Source organism: Vicugna pacos, unplaced genomic scaffold, assembly GCF_048564905.1.
Source record: "Vicugna pacos unplaced genomic scaffold, VicPac4 scaffold_19, whole genome shotgun sequence".
Classification (NCBI taxonomy): Eukaryota; Metazoa; Chordata; class Mammalia; order Artiodactyla; family Camelidae; genus Vicugna; species Vicugna pacos.
In genome coordinates this window covers 34,509,708-34,527,907 of record NW_027328740.1, presented here as the reverse complement: position 1 = coordinate 34,527,907, position 18,200 = coordinate 34,509,708, and the positions used below count along the sequence as shown (strand labels likewise).

General features: G+C 38.5%; 1 protein-coding gene across 1 annotated transcript in view; it reads right to left on the bottom strand.

Moving 5' to 3' along the window:
- Positions 1-1,485: 1,485 nt before the first annotated feature.
- The window catches only part of LOC140692915 (uncharacterized), a 61,211-nt gene continuing 44,496 nt past the window's right edge, over positions 1,486-18,200 (bottom strand). The window contains exon 9 of the mRNA XM_072957125.1: positions 1,486-1,557. The gene's annotated coding sequence lies outside the window, so the exon portion shown is untranslated. The remainder of the gene's footprint in view (positions 1,558-18,200) is intronic.

Sequence of the window (18,200 nt, the reverse complement as noted above, 5' to 3'; positions counted from 1 at the left end):
AACGTTATTTTCTATTCTGCAATTTGCTATCTTTTAATGAATGAAAAAGTGTTAAATATCCTTAAAGGTCAGAGCTTCAGAATAAGCTCTCCTGTGTATTTCAGGCTCTAGGCAACAATTTTTTACAAGCAAGATGAAGCCTAGGAGACAGAGCATAGGGTTAAATTCAAAGGAACAGATCTAATATGGAGTCAGATTTGTTCTGTTCTATTACCCGGGCAGAAGCCACTTGAGGATTTAAATCTCTTTAAGTTAAAAATAACTAAAATTTTAAAGGAATTTACATACATAGGTGGGAATGTGCAAAGCATATCTGGAAAAACACCCAAAAGATAGTAAACAGTGGCATCTCCAGACAGGGCTGAAAGAACAGAGGATGAGGGAAAACTTCTTTCACTTGTGTATTTTTGTGCTCTGTTTGAGTTTTTTTTTTTAAACTTTTGCTTGCATTTCTTTTTCAGTTAAAATAATGTGTAATGGAGCAAAGGAGTAACTAGCTTAGCAAATACAGCAGCCATGGAATCACTAAGTCATCACTTTTGATTTAAGCCAGAAACATTTATTGACTCTCTCCAATGTGCTCAGTCCTGTTTTAAGACTTCTTTTATTATAATAATAATATATTATTATTATTATTATTATTATTATTATACTATTATTATTTCTAGTACTATTACTATTACTATTATTACTATTATTTTATGAAATAATAACATGGTATACCTCACCCCTGCCCATGACTGGTGGAAAACCAACTGAGTTTTTCTTGTGTTGTTTTCCAAGGAGTAGAGATGAGTTTATAAACAGAACACATCTTCAGGGCAAAACAGGCAGTGTGCATTACCAGCAGGCCAGACAGCAATGAAGGGTTTTCAATTGAGGCGCAAAGAAGCTGAGAGAGAAAGCCTCAAGGACACTACAAAAAGCTGCCCAAACTGCCATCTCCATGGTACTACTGAAATAGGAAAGAACAAATCTGACTCCACATTTGATCTGTTTCTTTGACTTTAACAAAGCCAAGTTAATATGCTCCGGTCTTTTCATGGGTTATGATGTCACAGAGGAAACGGACAGGTCAACAAGGAACCACTCTGCCGTGATCACGGAGCCGGGGAAAGGGATGGGTTGCAAGATGTATGAAGCAGCCGCAACTGTGCCCGTGCTTCTAGGCAGGTATCCAAAATCGCCTCGACAAGGTGTCAAACATTTGTGCCCATGTCCTCATCAACAGACATGTATTAAAGACAAATGGAAACATATAAAAGGCCAATACCCTTGCTGGGTACACCGTCCAAAGAACAAAGTCTCAGTTTGACAACTGGCCATCTCGGTTCCATGGGATTCATTCTTGGAGAACCTTAAAAACCACTCTTCTGTCCTCAAGAATTGCTGCATATTTGTCCTATCTTTGGCTCAGGGATGCAGCACGTTCAAGTGAACTTTAATGTCTGCACAGATTTGACTGTCTTTCTCCAGGTTCATTTGTCCATTCCAATGAGGCCTGAGCTATGTCCATCCTCCGTAAGATCTATTCCCTCCAGTGACAGTTCATTGAGCCTGCAATTAAAAGCCAAGTGAACAAGACTGTCCTCAGCTAAAAATTTCACCCACCCTTCACTGTTTTCTTAATCTCCTCTCATGGCTAAGTGCAACAGACTAACACCTCCCTCCACCAAGATTACCAACTATGTCATTTTGTCTCCCCAAAGAGAAAGTAAGGTCCATAATAGAGGAGACAACTACATAGTCACCTCTGAATTCGTAGCATATAGAACTGTTAATAAATAGATCTATGATTATGGCTTCTTTCCTTTAAAACCTTTCTGGTTATTTGAATGAGACCTTGGAAGGGAGGTGTTTGCTGTCCAGTATCTTGATCCACAAGACTCTGGAGGCCTTTTTCAGAATGGCTGTTCACTGATTCATTCAAAACACAACTTATCAATCAAGGAGTATCTGTGCTTTTCTGCCAGGTGTTTGTGGTCACTCTAATGCCAGAACAACTTTAAATTATATCCTTACTTTGGATTTGTTATTTTTCCCCTCTTCCAACAAAATTGACTTTCCTTAATTTCTTGCCTTGAGGAATTTTTTTTTCCTATTTCACCCTTTAGTAAACCAAGATCCTCAGGATGGGCTTGGCCCATAATATGATCCCCCATCCAACTCCTAGTGTCAGAGGCCTGGGGCTCACATCCTGCCCTCCTGTCAAGGCAACTGAAAATCAGTTCAGGATCAAACCAGCACCCCAGGGATTCTAAGGCTCGCATATCTCCCAGAAACCCTGCTTTCTCATTTGTCTTGGCTTCTGAGAATTTTCCCTCACTTTCTTGACAATTAGTTGTGCAGCTTGAAAGATGAGGAAGGAAGGTTTTATTTCTTAATCAGCATTTTAAGGAACTTGTGTAATGAAAGTTTTCACGGGTTTCTAGAACCCTCCATTGCCGAGAAAGAAAACACACTAGACATTTTCTAAATTTAGCTCCCATGTGCATTTTTTCTTTGTTTTTGTTTTCTTAACTGTTAACAGACATTTTTTAATTAAAAAAAAATAAGGCCCCAAAAAGGATAGAACACTGAAGGGGCAATCAAAATTAAAGGGCAAAGACAGAAAAATGATAACTACTCTACAAAGTTAATATAATACATACACTATGTATCAGATCAGCAATTCTCAGTAACAGCTAATTGAAAAATGACCATGAGGTAAAATTTCTCTCCTGTCAGGACATGGCCAACAGAAAATACAATTAAACCAACAAACTAATATCCTAAGTCTGGCGAGGTACAGAAGTCTACAAGCTAAATGTGTCTTCTTCTGGAAAAGAGGAAGACACACCAGCTCTTTTCTGTGGAGCCTGAGCCCACGGGAGGACGGTGAAGTGAGCTCTGTAAGTACCCAATTAGCAAACTGAGTGATGAATAAATAGACGTGAGCTTTGATGACAGAGGTGATACTACTATTCATTTGTCCTGTAAAGTATGACTTCCGTTCAGTGATCAATACTTCGGTGTCCTCAGGAGTTGACATTATTCGAAAATGCACAGCCTGGGCGCAGACCTCCACTTTCAGCTCGTGACACTGCACTTAGATGTCACAAGGGCACCTCCAACTCCACCTGCAAAGAGCTGACTTCACGGTGCTCCTCCAATAGCCGTCCTGCCCAGGGCCTCTGGTCGGGGGCTAAGTTCTCCGTGCCTCTCCCAACTCAGACCCATCACTCACAGATGTGAATGGACCCCTCCTTCAGGGCCCAGATATCCTCAGACACCGAGTCCCACCACCCACACCTGACCTACCAGATACTCACTGGCACTCACTCAGCACTGACTCTGTGCTGGGACCATGCTGCACACTGCAAACGTTATCTCACTGGATCTCCACAATAGTCCTGGGAATTGGGTACATCGCTGCTTCAATTGATTAGATAAATTGGTTCACTTCCTTGAGTGCGTCATTCAAACTGACACGGCTACTGAGCCACAAGCCTGGGCCTGAAAACCACTTGAAAATTGAACACTGCTACACCTCGCAGCCACCCTACTCTGACTCATCACATCACCTCCTGCCAAGCCTTCTAAATGTTTCCAAGCATTCTACAAGACAAAAGTGAACTACGAGAGCACCCCACTCTCCGACATAAAATCTGTCAATGATGGTCCGCTGCCCTTAGGAGAAAGCCCCACCAGGCCTGAGCACAGCCCAACGGCCCAGCATCCGCGTTCCCTGCGCGGCCACGCCGCCTCACCCAGTACGCAGCTCTACACGTGCCTTCTCTAGGACAGGGATGCAGACTCCGCACAACCCAGGGCTTGTCTCACTCGAACAATGATCACCTTCTTCAGTGTTCATCTTCTTCTTTGCTGACCCTCAGAAAAATGTTTTCTCATGATGAATAAATATCTTTTTCCTTATAACTTCCCATCATTGATAATGAGCTCCCCCGAAAGAGAGAAGACCTAATTGTCAGTCTCCTTATCTGTAAAGTGAGATTAACAAGGAAATATGTGAGGTTTTATGAGAAATAATATTCATGTGAGGCTGAGGGACAATTCCATCATACAATAAGCACTCAATATGTGCTTAATTAATATTAATAAGAATATATTGCATTCCAGCAACCTTCAATCAATTTTTAATGACTTTGTCCAACAGACTACTGACAAACTGTTGGACGAACCACTTTGAGCAGATCAGCACAAGCGTACTGGGATAGGTAAGCGCTGACTCCAGTTGCAGCTGCAGCCACCCAGCACTACGGGGTGGGGGCAGTTTGCTCAAGCTCTTACATGTTGCTTGAGCATTTAGTTGTCGTTATTGATTAAAGACAGGTGGGGGTTCTTTAGTCAAAGCACCTGAAACATAAATCTTCAAAGATTGATGCAAATTAGGTTTCAAGAACAACACTCTCACTAGAAATTATTTGAAAATCATAGTCTTAGCTACTCCGCACATCAAAAGGGCATGTTCTTAATGTATCTGACTAAATACACCGGAAGGGTTGTTTAAAAGAAATTACGATGAAGCCATCCTGAATAAGCTCCAGTATCATCTGCACAAAGCCCCACCCAAGGGTCTCATTTCACATTTCCACATAGGTGTTCAGGTAGCTTAACTTGGGCCTTGGTTTCTTATAACACGGGGCGGGGAATAGTTGTGGATAGATTTAAGTAGCAAATATATAACTAGGGTAATTGCTGTTAAGGAATTCTAGAAATAAGAAGATTGATATATAGCCCCACCCATAAGAAACTCAGCATGTCCAATTACAGCAGCATTAAAAATAAAATGAGGGATACATTTAACAAAAGTTTACAAGATTTGTACATTGAACTTTTTGAAGTATCACCAAAATAAATTTTAAAAGATCTACATATATGGAAGACATCCCATTTCCATGGAATGATAGACAGTATTATTAAAAATATTAAGACTCCTCAAAATGATCTACATATACAGTGGAATCCCTATCAAAATTCCAGCTGACTTCTTTGCAAAAATTGAAAAACTGATCCCAAAATTAATATGGACATGCAAGGGGCCCAGGATAGGCAAAACAACCTTGCAAAAGAAGAGTAAAGTTGGAGGACTCACTTTAAAAGGTACTAAAATGCTATAGTAATAAGTCAGTATGATGCTGGCATAAGTTTGGATAAATAAATCTATGAGACACAATAAAAACCCACGGGGAAAAACTTACATTTACAGACACTTTTCCACTACGGGGCCAAAAACACCCCATTGAAAGAATACTCTATTCAACAAATTGTGCAGGGACAGCTGGGTGTCTGCAGGCAAAAGAATCAATCTGGAATCTGAACACCCATATTTTATATAACAAATAAAAATTAAAACAAAGTAGATCACAGACAGAAATGTAAAAATTAAACCTATAAACTTTCTAAAAGAAGACACAGTATAAATCTTTGTGGTCCTAGGATAGGCTTTGGTTTCCTGGATACAATACCAAGAGCACAAGTGATAGAAGAAAAAAGCAGATAAACTGGACTTCATCAAAATTAAAACCCTTTTCTTACAAAAGACATCATCAAGAAAGTCAAATGACAGGGGAAATGGGTATCTCAAGTCAGAGAGTGCGTGCTTAGCAAGAAAAATAAAATAAATCATTACATCTAACTACCTCCCCTGTAAAGAAATTGTTTTAATGTTTAAAAAAAATAAAGTGAAAGACAATGTGCAGAATAGAAGAACAATTTTGCAAAACATTTATCTAATAAGAGAGTAGCATCCAGGATATATAACGAATTCTTACAACTGAACAATACAATAAAACAGACCCAATTTTTAAATTTACCACGAATTTAGATACATATACAAATGGCCAATAAGCATATGAAAAGATGCTCAACATCACTAGACAAATCAAAATCAAAATGAGATCTCATTTTACACCCACTAGGATGGTTATTACCAAATCATGGACAATAACAAATGTCATTCAGGAGGCAGAGAAACCTCATATGCGGCCAGGGGAAAGGGACAATTGTGCAACTTCTTTGGAGAAGTCTGGTATTTCCTCAAAAGCTTAGAGTTATATGGCTCAGCAATTCCACTCCTATATGTAGAGTCATCCCTCAATACCCTTGGGTGGTTGGTTTCAGGAACCCCACACCCTGGATACCATAATCCAAGGATGTTCGAGTCCCTTTACAATCAGCCATCTGGATCCATGTAGTGGAAACTACAGATATGGAGGGCCAACTGTACAGCCAACAGAATGAAAACATATTCTCATTAAAATTTCACATCAATATTCATAGCAGTATCATTCAGAGTAGCCAAAAGTTACTAACAATATCCATCCATCAATGAACGGATAAACACATTTACCAAGAATAGGCCCACAAACTTTTGGTCATTGAAACTTTGACAAAGGAGGTGAGAACATACAATGGAGTAAAGACAGCCTCTTCAGCAAATGGTGCAGGGAAAACTGCACAGCTGCATGTAAATCAATGAAGTTAGACTACTCCCTCACAGCATACACAAAAATGAACTCAAAATGTGTTAAAGAATTAAACATGTAGACAAGACACTATAAACCTCTTAGAAGCGACCATAGGCAAAACATGTGACATACATCTCAGCAATGTTTTCCTAGAGCAGTCTACTCAAGCAATAGAAAAACAACCAAAAATATACAAGAGGGCTCTAATTAAACTTACAAACATTTGCACAGCTATGGAAACAGTAAGCAAAACAAAAAGACAACCAACCTATGGAATGGGAGAAAATATTTGCAATAAATGAAACTGCTAGGGGCTTAATTCCCAGAATATGTAAACAGCTTTTACACTTAATAAGAAAGAAAAACAAACAATTCAATTCAAAAATTGGCAGAAGTCCTAAAGAAACATTTCTCCAATGAAGACGCACAAATGACCAGTAGGCACATGAAAAAATGTTCAATATCATTATCAGAGAAATGCAAATCAAAACTGCAATCAAATATCACCTCTCACCAGTCAGAATAGCCATCATTGAGAAGTTCACAGACAATAAATACTGGAGAGGCTGCGGAGAATTGGGAACCCTCCTACACTGTGGTGGGAATGCAGTTTGGTGGAGCCATTGTGGAAAAATTATAGAGGTTCATCAAAGACAATACCTTGACCTCCCAGATGACCCAGCAATCCCACACCTGGGCATATATCCAGAAGGAACCCTAATTAAAAAAGACACCTACACCCCAATGTTCACAGCAGCACTATTTACAATAGCAAGACATGGAAACAACCGAAATGTCCACTGACAGATGGCTGGATAAAGAGGTTGTAGCATATTTGTCCAATAGACTACTATTCAGCCATAAAATAATAATAAAATAATGCCATTTGCAGCAACATCAATGGACCTGGAGAATGTCATTATAAGTGAAGTAAGCCAGAAAGAGAAAGGAAAATACCACATGAGATTGCTGACATGTGGAATCACAAAAAAAAAAAAAAAGAAAGAAACAAAAAGATAAATTTCTCTACAGAACAGAAACAGACAGAGTCACAGGAACCAAACTGTGGTTACCAGAGGGGGGAGGGTGTGGGAAGGAATAAATTGGGAGTTCAAGATTTGCAGTTACTGAGTATGTAAAGAATAAACAGCAAGTTTATACTGTATAGCACAGGAGAATATATTTAAAATCTTATAGTAACTTATGTTTAAAAACAGTATGAAAATGAATGCCGGTATGTTCCTTTTTAACTGAAGTCTTGTGCTGTAGACAAGAAACTGACACAACATTATAAACTGACTAGACTTCAATGAAAATATTTTTAAATAGACTAAAACCAAAAAAAATGGAAAAGGATATTATCAAACAAAAAGAATAAAGTACTGATTCAGGCTACAATATGGATGAACCTTGAAATTTTATGCTAAAATAAGCCAGACACAGAAAGCCAAATAGTGCCCTTTAAGGTGAACTGTATCTAAGCGTTTATTGTACTACTCCTGTAAATTTTCCAGAGGTTTGAAATCTATCAATATCAAAATAAAATGTATTATGCATTAAAAACTTAAAACGCTTCCTCACAGGAGGGCTTTGATTATTAAATGCAGAAACGCATATAAAGCTCTTGGAAAAACAATTTGCACGTCCACACACAGTCACTGCTGTCACTGCCACTCAGAGGGTGGTGCCAGCGCTGATGAGAGCTGCCTCCACTCGCTCCCCTGCAGAAAGGAGTGAAGGCCTGAGCTCTGCCATGCAGGGTGAGCGTGAACCTGAGTCATACACAGCCACGTTCCAGACTCTGCGTTACCCAACTTTCTTATACAAACTGCAACATGTAATGTAAACACGCTAGAGGGATGTATCTTACAACACAGGGAATACAGACAATGTTTTACAGTAACTATAAATGGAGCATCTATTGTACACCTGAAACTAATATCATATTTTAAATCAGCTATATCTCTATAAAAAATTAAAAAATATTTTTAAAATGTTATCACTTTAATATTCACATCGGTTTTTAAGTAAATACTAAACAGCTTAGAATATATAAAAGCATTTAATTGTGCTGTTTGTTTGCATATTTACATTCAGCCTCTTGCTAAAAGAGAATTTAAACAATTTTTTTAAACACAGCTTAACAACCATAACAACAAAAAGGCAAAACGGAGAGTGAAGAGAAAATGGAGATTCAATACTTAAATGAAACCAGGGGGAGATAAACTCATAAAAATGGATTCCATGAAGTCAGGGCAAGTGTTAAAGGCCGACTACAAATTCAGCTGTAAGATTCTTGGCAGCTAAAGCAAAAAGAAAATGATGAAGGGGCGGGTGTTAGAGCATGTGCTTAGCGTGCACAGGGTCCTGGGTTCAAGCCCCAGGGCCTCCACTAACAGATAAATACATCTAATTACCTTCCCACCAAAAGAACCCCAAAGAAAAGAAAAAGAGAAATTTCTTTCCCAAAAAACCCTGATATTAAATTTGGGTTAAATACTTAAAAACAGATAAAAAGAAAAATAAAAAAGATAAGTGACACTGTGAAGGAAATCCCCAGCTGGGCTAACAAGCTAAGTCACAAATCTAAGTGTGATAATGTCGGTTTACTGATCTAAGTTTTGCTGAGCTACTTGGTAAACCTGAAGTTTAGTGTCAGTTTAATGGGCTAATAAGCTAACACGTAAATCCAAGGACAACAATTGTCAGTAACGGGATCTGTTCCAAATTGATAAGCTTCAGTGTACTGATTCCTTGCTTTTTGTTGTTTGAGCCTTATTGGCTAATAGCCCCATACTTGTAATTAACCCTATAAAACCTCATGTGCACGTCTTGGAGGTGCTCAGAGCTTTGGAAAAGAAGCCCCTCTGAGCGTGTCAGCATAATAAATCTCAGTACTACAACCCTGTGAGTTATACTTGTTTCTTGGCTTGCCTGTTGTTTCTATAACAACACAAGCGATAATGCCCGTGAGATAAATCTGCGGAGGTTGCTGTCAGGTCCCCATGTCTCACGTAGGAAAATCTGAAACATTTTTCTCACCATTCAGGGTCATCATAAGCCCACCTCACACCTCCCGCAGTTAAATGCAAGAGCACAGGTAGGGCCAGACCTTTGCTGTCTCTGTGTCATCACAGTGAGACAGGATGGAAGGGGGAAGAGCACAGCCATTCAAGGAAGGCCACAGCAATTAACATCAAAATGTTAAAGGATTCAACCCCCAATAGGCCTTGAGGCTCAGGATGAAGAGATTTAACTTCTAGCAGATCTTGAGCTTCAGTAAACATCCATTGTATTAGTAACTTGGTCAATAACATGCCCCAGGCAACATGGCAGTCCCAATGCTAGCCACAAAAGGTCAAAGGGTGGGAAATGGCCAACTCCCTGGGAATCCCAGCGCCTTACCCTAAGGCTGGTCCTTCTACTTATTAGCATATGAAACCACCAAGCCCAAGAAAACAAGCAACACAGTGCCACCTCGCGGTCACCACTCTCTCTCCCTCTTTGGGGAAGGCCCTCAATCTGTGGAGTGTGTACCTACTTCTAATATGAGCATCAAACCCCCACACCTCGTGACGTTTCTCTTGCATTTCAATGTATCTCTCTGAATAAATCTACCTTTACTCAACACTGGCTTGCTCTTGAATTCTTTACTGCATGAAGTTAAGGAACAAAATCTGGTGGGGCACATCCCAGGGGCTCAATGAAAGCCTGGGACACAGCCCTTCTCATGCCCAACGTTTTTTATTCTTGTATCAACAGGACTGGGCTGTGAAGGGAGGTCTGAGGCCACAGCTAAGGGACAGAAGCAGCCTCCAGGGCTCCAATTGGTGGGCAGTCTCTCCCCCAGCATGGGTCTTGGGGTCTGCCCGGTTCTCTGTGTTTCTCTGTTGTGCTGACTCCCCAGACATACAGCGTACTCCTAGGCTTGTCCCCACAAAACCCTTCTCTCCAAAATACAAGCACATCATGTCACAATCCTCTTGTTCAACAAGGAAATGTTCAGCCCACTTTTTTTCCTCCCCAATAAAGTACCCAACTGTCCTCGCTCCCATCACACCACTATTTTTTGTGAGAACTCTGCACTCGCCACACCCCATCCTGAACACAGGTGCCTTACTGGCTGTGATTGAGATGTTTCTTTCTCACACAGCCTGCGTCCTTTCACTTTCCCCTTGTTACCTTAAAAAAGCATTTCCTGAGTCACTCACCCCTCTGATTCTGAACTAACAAAGTGCTGAGGTTGCAGTCACTATATGCATACATCCCAGTTTTGGCTAGGTTTCCATCACAAGATCTTCATTAAGGAGCTGCATCAAGAAGTTTAAAGAGGCTATTCTTACATCTGAGTGGAGGAGCCTGCAAAAAGTTGAATGGCTTTGAAGAGAGAGTTAACTAGGGACAAAGAAGTTGCAGGTCCTAGTCAAAAGTGTCATGAGGCAAAATGTTCTCCCAAGGCTCAGTGTGGCTTATGAACACGGAGTCGGCGGGGAGGAGGTGACAGGCAGTGAGTAGGGTGAGTGATACGGGTTACGCTCCCCCAGCTGGGGAAGAAAAGGTTTTTTCCAGTTTTCCAAACAATTTCTTACTACCTTTTTCTATTATTGTCACATACTATTTCCAACGAATTAAGCATATCAATGTCAGTCATTTGGGCCACTTGGGAGAAGCTACACGATGCCATTCACAGGGCTGGGACATGACAGCCACACCAGTCTAGATTGAAAGAACAGTCAGGGTATTTGCAAGGTAATCACGGGCATGCAGCAAACTCCCCAGCTTCAATGACCTCATCTCAATGCTGGGGCCAAGAAAACTACCAAGCAAAGTGCGTGATGATTATGGCCAACATCTGTTTACTAGGTAAGTGCCCGTGAAAGCTGCCGCTTAATGGGGAATGAGTACGATCAACGAGGCCCTGTCTACCTGGCCACACGCGCCCTGCCTTCCTGCCTTGGTGCAGCAGCAGAAATTGTTTAGCTGAGATGAACACCCCCAGAGCAGCCTCGACGGGAAAGCTCCCAGCTCTGCACGGCGAGACGTGTTCCTTTCCTTCTCAGAGCTGATCACAATTTGCTGTCGTCTGTTTTTATGTTTATCCCTTTTGTAACTGTCTCTCCTTCGGAGTTTTTGCTCAAGCAGCACAGGGCCAGATGTGTCTTGCGGCCTGCCGGATATTCTGGGCAGGGAAACAGCCGACTCCATATCTGGCTCTGGTGCTGAACAGAGAGGGCAGAAGGCCCAGGGGGCCATGCTGAACCGAGGCCTCTGCACCCAAAATTATGGTCTGATTTTGGGCAAATTATACAGTCTTTTTACCATGAGATTCCTCATCTGTCCATGAAAATAACTGTCCATGGCACATAGAATTACAAGGATTATAGGAAATCACCAAATTCATAACCTAGCCAAGGGGCTACAAGTGCATCCTCAACAGACAAATGCTGCCTTTACGGCTCTGACACATGCTAAGCGGGGCGGCCCCACACAGTGAACACTGCTAAGTGCCAGTGGGTTAAGTGCTTCATGTGTGCTATAATACTCTTTAGATCTTACAACAATCCCAGGGTGAAACGAATGTTATGCCCATTTCACAGATTCACCAACAGGTTAAGAGATTTTGAATTCTATTTCAAGGCCCTATGGTGAAGAAATGGCAATTTAAACCGGAATCTGGGCCCAGGCCTTGGCTCCATCTCTCTCCAATCCACCTGACCACTTGCCTTTGAATTCCACCTCTCCAATACACAAGTTTCAGCCGGCCAGCTCTTAAATGCAATTTGTGCAGTTTGTCAATGTTGGTTAATTACCATAAACTGTTCTCAGAAACCACTACAGTAAAGAAAGGTGGACTTAAGGAATTCTGCATTGCGTTCTCCTGCAATGTGCAGGATCCCTTTCCTACACCTCCAAATCCAAGTGTATGCTTCCTCCCTGTTTATGTTTGCACACGGCTTATTAAAGCAGAAGGTACCTGCAGTAATTCCATCTCGGTTGCTTTCCAAGGTTGCAGATTATCCATAATCAGTCTGTGAACGAAAATACTACAATGTGAATGAGAATACTGCAACCATGACAGTAAACAAAGAATACTGAAACCAAGTCATTAAAGGCTGTCGCCACCCCCCAGCTAGGACAGGCCTGCAGCCCAGCTGCTACAGCAACTCACAATGGTGTCGTCTGAGCAGACTCAGAATAAGAAAGGACAGGCTACTGGCCCGAGATAGCTAGGTGCTTGTCTAAAAAATGAATTCAGTGAGTCCAAATATTTGCTTCCTCTCACACATACAAAAGTACTAAATTCTTGAACTTGAGATACCTGGCTTTCTTTAGATAACAAGCAATCTTTTATTGTTCCAACAACCTGGTCTTTGTTGTAAAGCTCCTATATATCCTAGCTCTGCCTCAACCTCTTGGGAGCAGTCCCTCAGAGAGTTCTGACAGGCTGTCATCCCGGCTCGAGTCCTCCCGCCAAATGAAACATAACTCTTAACTTTTAGGCTGCACATGTATTTCAGTCAACAGTTTTGGACACCATGAAGCACCACAGCAGATTTCTCTCCACCTGAACTCTCCAAGTAACCGGAGCCTTGGTACCAGCAGTGGCCCTTTGTGCCCATCCACCTCCTCGGGGAGTCCAGATGAATTTGGGTGAGTCTCTCTTGGTTCTCGGATCTCACATATTGGTTGATGATCCTAAGTTTATCTGGCGGTGTATCCAGGTACGTGGCCCTCCAGTTGAATGAACCTGAGGTGAATTACCCACCCAGTGGAGACATATTGGGTGGGGCCTGGTTGAAAGATAACAGGAAATATCCACCTTGAGGATATGTCCAAAGTGGGGCTGGTGGAAACATATGAGGAAAATACTCACCCAGTGGAGACATCCTGAGTGAGTCCAAGTTGAAAGACACTGGGTTCAGGACTGAGTGGTTAGGTAAGAGTCTGGTCTAATATTTTCCTCAATTTGGTTACCTACATTGAATTTTTCAGGATAAAAGTAAAACTCTTATGAGGAAACTTTCAACTCCAAAATTCGGACCATCCTCCTGGCTGGTAACAGCTTTCTCGGGTGACAGAGAATCTTCCAGGAGTGGTAGACACAAAGACTTCATGACACAGAGTTGTCCCTGTGGGAAATCTTACTAGCAAATTTATTCTGAGAACCTGACCTTACAATGGGGAATAGAACTTTCAAAACAAAAATAAAGAACAGAAAAGAAAAGAAAAAGAAATGACAGATTGCCAGTCTCCAACTATTACCCCAGCCAGGTTTATGTACATACAAAATTTACAACATTAATTGGGAATAAGAAAAAAAAAACTCACTCTGAAAATAACTAACCAGGCCTGATAAAAACATTTTTTGGCATTCTGAACTTATAAAAACAAAATCCCCTTTAGGGATAACTTGGATTTCTCTTCCTGTGTCCTTGAAATGTAAATGTTTTATCTTTCTCTGGGTGTTTTAAGTGTGTGTATGTATGTATATGTATGTTTAGTTTATTTTTTAAAGGAAACCTTGGACTCCACCATACAAAAGTTTCAAGTATTGTGTACATATGGTGGCCACGCAAATAAATTGGGATTCTAAGCAATTCTTTGATAGTACCAATTTTCAGATATTTTGCCATCTTAAACTTTGTTGCATCAGCCTGGACCACAAAGGCTTTTAGCTTTTGGAGAGTAAACCTTTGAATTTTATTTAGGCAACACCCCGACTCTCATGTGGAAGGGCCTCTTCATCTTATTGGTTTAAAATCACTATATATATATTATATTTGTATATAAATTGACGGCCATATGATGGATTTTTTAATTTGGAAAACTTTTTAATTGGTGAAAGTTTAAAGAGATCTCATTATAAACAGTTGTTTTATGGTTTCTATTAAAATCAAGTTTAAATGTAGAAAAATATATCTAATGGTTAACCTAAGAACTTAGTTAAAAAAATAAAACTGGTTTGAAAAGCTACGTTTGTGTTTTTCCTTTCTAAAAAATGTTTCTAGATATGCTAATAAAAACTTAGAATTATTAATGTTAATTAGGTTGAATAACTGGAAAAATGATTGTAAAAATGTCGAAAAAAAAATTAAGTGGCTTATCCCAAAAGGATAAATATTTTTATATGGTTATTTTGAATCAAATACATAAAATGGACATTTTTGGATTTACATACAGGGTTTTGATACTACACAACGTAAAGTTAAAAAAAAAAGGGCCAAAGAGTTCACCTACTCCCCCCCAAGACTAAAGTTCAAACAAGCCCATTTTACTTACCACAGTTTGAAATATATGTATATATAGACTGAAATACTTGAGCAATAATTGGGATAACAGACCAATTAATGAAATTAAAAACTGAGAAGTGCCTAAGCTCTTTGGCTGAAACTTGGGCATCCTAGAGACTTCTATAAAATTATATACAATGCACACACACACAAAAAAAGGTTTCTGGCACTCCTTCCAGAAATAAGAATTATTGATTAAACTTAATAAATATAAAAATTAAAGGTATAAGATTTAATAAAATTGAGATAAAAGTTTGTGAAATTGGTATATTTAAATGGTCTTTATACAAAACTTTTGCTTATGTTGTGGGATACATATGTTTAAGAGGAAAAACACTTCCCCTTCTTGGTATTATAAGGCTAGGCACATATCTGTCCCTCTGAAAATATTAATTGAACAAATTAAAATAAACCAATATAGTTACATAAGCCGTCCAATATAATGTAAAACTAAAAACTAATTTGAGTGGCTAATAAAAAAATACAGGTTTACCCTGGGTTTAACTTATAACACAAGGAAAAGAGATCTTACTAAATGCCTTATGCAAGTTTTGGAAGACATATTTAAGTAAGCCTTAATGTTTTAAAACATGGAATTCTTTGTTTACAGCTCTTCTCACTGATACAAAAATGCCATTTAAGGAGATAAAATACGGCATGGGTGAGAGAGCAGTTCTCTGGGGACCTGGAAGACAGTGTCTTTGTCTTGCACATCAGAAATATAAATACAACAAACAGTGACCTAGGACTGAGTCTAATTAGCTCAACGAAATAAACCTTAAGGCCAAGAAATTTTTGGCATATTAGAACTCAGAACTCTGAAGGGTCCTTCAGCCTTTGTGAAGAAATTTTAACTGTCTGTTTCATCAATAGTAAGCCTTAGTGATTTGAGCAAGCAAATTCAGCTTACTCCAACTATTATTATACCTATCTTATAAGTAAGTTTTAAAGTGAAGCTATGAGATCTCTAGCTTTTTTCTGATTATAAGCCTGTGTACACATTATAGAAGTGAGATATTTCTACTGCTAAAGAAAAAAAATTCAAAGTCATAGAGCTCTGCTTAATTGACGTAAAAATATAAGAGCTTAAACATTAAGTATTTTTAAAATAACAACTGAACAAATTGACTTTCAGCGTCATGTGAAATGGAAAATATTCAATATTAAGATAATATTTGATATTGTTTAGTTTAAGTATGTTCTAATTAATATAGACATCTTTAAAGTCATCAATATTATGTATAATACCTTTACTGTACCTAGGTTTAATGAAAGTCAAATAAGATCCTGTTATATCTGTTGCAGATTTGTCAAAAAAAAAAAATAAAAGTAATGTGCTGTGGTAAAATTTTAAGTAAATTAAATGCAAATGAGATGAGAGCTTTGGGTAAATATTTAAAATATATTTTTAAAATGTATGTTTAAGATAATCTCTAAGTGTTTGGTATCTTTAAATTCTTGTGGTGTGCTAAATTAAGTTAAATGACAAGATTTTATTAAATAGCTATGCCATTTTCAGATAAAATAACATTGAAATACGAATTACTTAACATTTGACTTCCTCTTACAGTGAAACTAAAGGTATATAGAAATATTAATAAATGGTTGGTGCCACACTGAAATAGTCTCTATTAGTAAGGGAATGATCTCAGTATCCTAGGAAAGTAATATAAATGCGTAAAGGAAGATGTAAGAATGGAATAATACTTTGTTAATGAAAAATAGTGACTTTCTCCTGAAGCTGGTTACCTCTGAATGGAAGACAAAATAAGGGACACACTAATATAAGTATAGAAAGCTGTGGAAGGCTTGTGGAAAAGGAACCCTGAGGAAAGTTTTGTACGTGGTCAGAATTGGCTAAGTTTAGAATCAAATTGGGCAACGTAAATGAATCTTAGAAGTTAGCAGGAACAAGATTAGATTTGGTTTTCTCTCTGTTAAGAGGAAAAAATTTTCTTAAAATATTAATCCACCTTCAGTAACAGATTGTAAAACTTCTTATACCACTTAGCTGATCTGTTCTGCCTTTACATTTGACATATTTTCTTGTTAATGAATTAGTACTACTTTACAGTGATCTATATGTTTATCTGATCAAGTGTTCTGAAATCTTTCACAAAGCTCCCCAAATATAAAATTCTAATTAATTAAATAAAAATTAATTTAATTAATTAAAATTCTTTTAATCTCCAGTTAAGTTTGGGATGCTACAGAAGGCCCCTGAAACATCCCAAAGAGAGATTTTTAACTATAAAGTTTCATTTGGCATTTTAAATAACATGGAATTGTCAAATGAATCATAAAACTTCTAAGGTTATATTGAATGAGAAATATTATTAATATAGGTATTGTAGAAATTACATGGACTCCCTAAAATTCTGGCATATCTGCAATGATACCAGTGATAATTATGGGTATAGTGAACAGATTTCTTTATTGATTATAGTGTAACGGTGTTTAACCATGCTTTTAAATTTTTGTCATTTATAGACAGTTAATTGTTTTCTTCTGATGGTTTTGCAAAATGCTTTCTCTTCAAGGAGATTTACTGATTTCTAATAAATTTCAAACTACAGCACTGAACTAAACTGGGTAAGAAATTTTAAAGTTCTAATGAAAACTCTCATTAAAAGAATTAGTTACATGGGACTGATTAACCTGCTGAATATGGTTATAATTTTTGATATTGTTTAAAATACTACTGGCTTTTAACCTGTTTCCCAGACGTAAAGAATCTCTTCTCCTTAAGCTAGTTATGGTTCACAGCAATTTGATAAATTATACCTATGTAATCACACTTGGAACACTTATCTTTTCTCTCTATCTGATCCCTCAATAGACTAAAAAGACTTAGGTCCCCAGTGGCTCTATCAAACAAATTAGGGAGATCATCTCCTAACAGATATAGGAGTATAAAGATATTTTAAGGATTTTAAAGAGAAAAGAATTTACCTAAATCTGTAAGGCAGAAACCCATGAAAAGCCTTGACGTGGCTTTCTTGGCCTTAGCAAACCTTAACATTCTACCCTGAGACTCCGTATTAAAACTTCCAACACAGCCAATTTAAAAAAGCCTATATGATCAAATAATCAGACTTAAGTTGTAAAAAATTAATCTTGATTTGGCTATATTTGAGAAAACTGAGGGTAACTTAAGAGAGAAAATAAATTATATTTTAGTGGATATTAAATTCTAGTTTTGTTAATTGAGGTCCATATTTACTAAGACACTTCCCAGATCATTCCTTGCTGTTATGTCACATTACTGTACGGTTTAATTGAATTATGAAAAAGATACTCTAGGTTTGTTTCTGAAGCTCAGAAATCTATCCTTGGGTAAAGTTCCAATGCCCCATGACCTGCAGCCAGGGGTTATACATACTGCAACAGGCATGATTTAAAGAACTGTCTCCAACCTGAATGGAAGGACCCTTTTTCA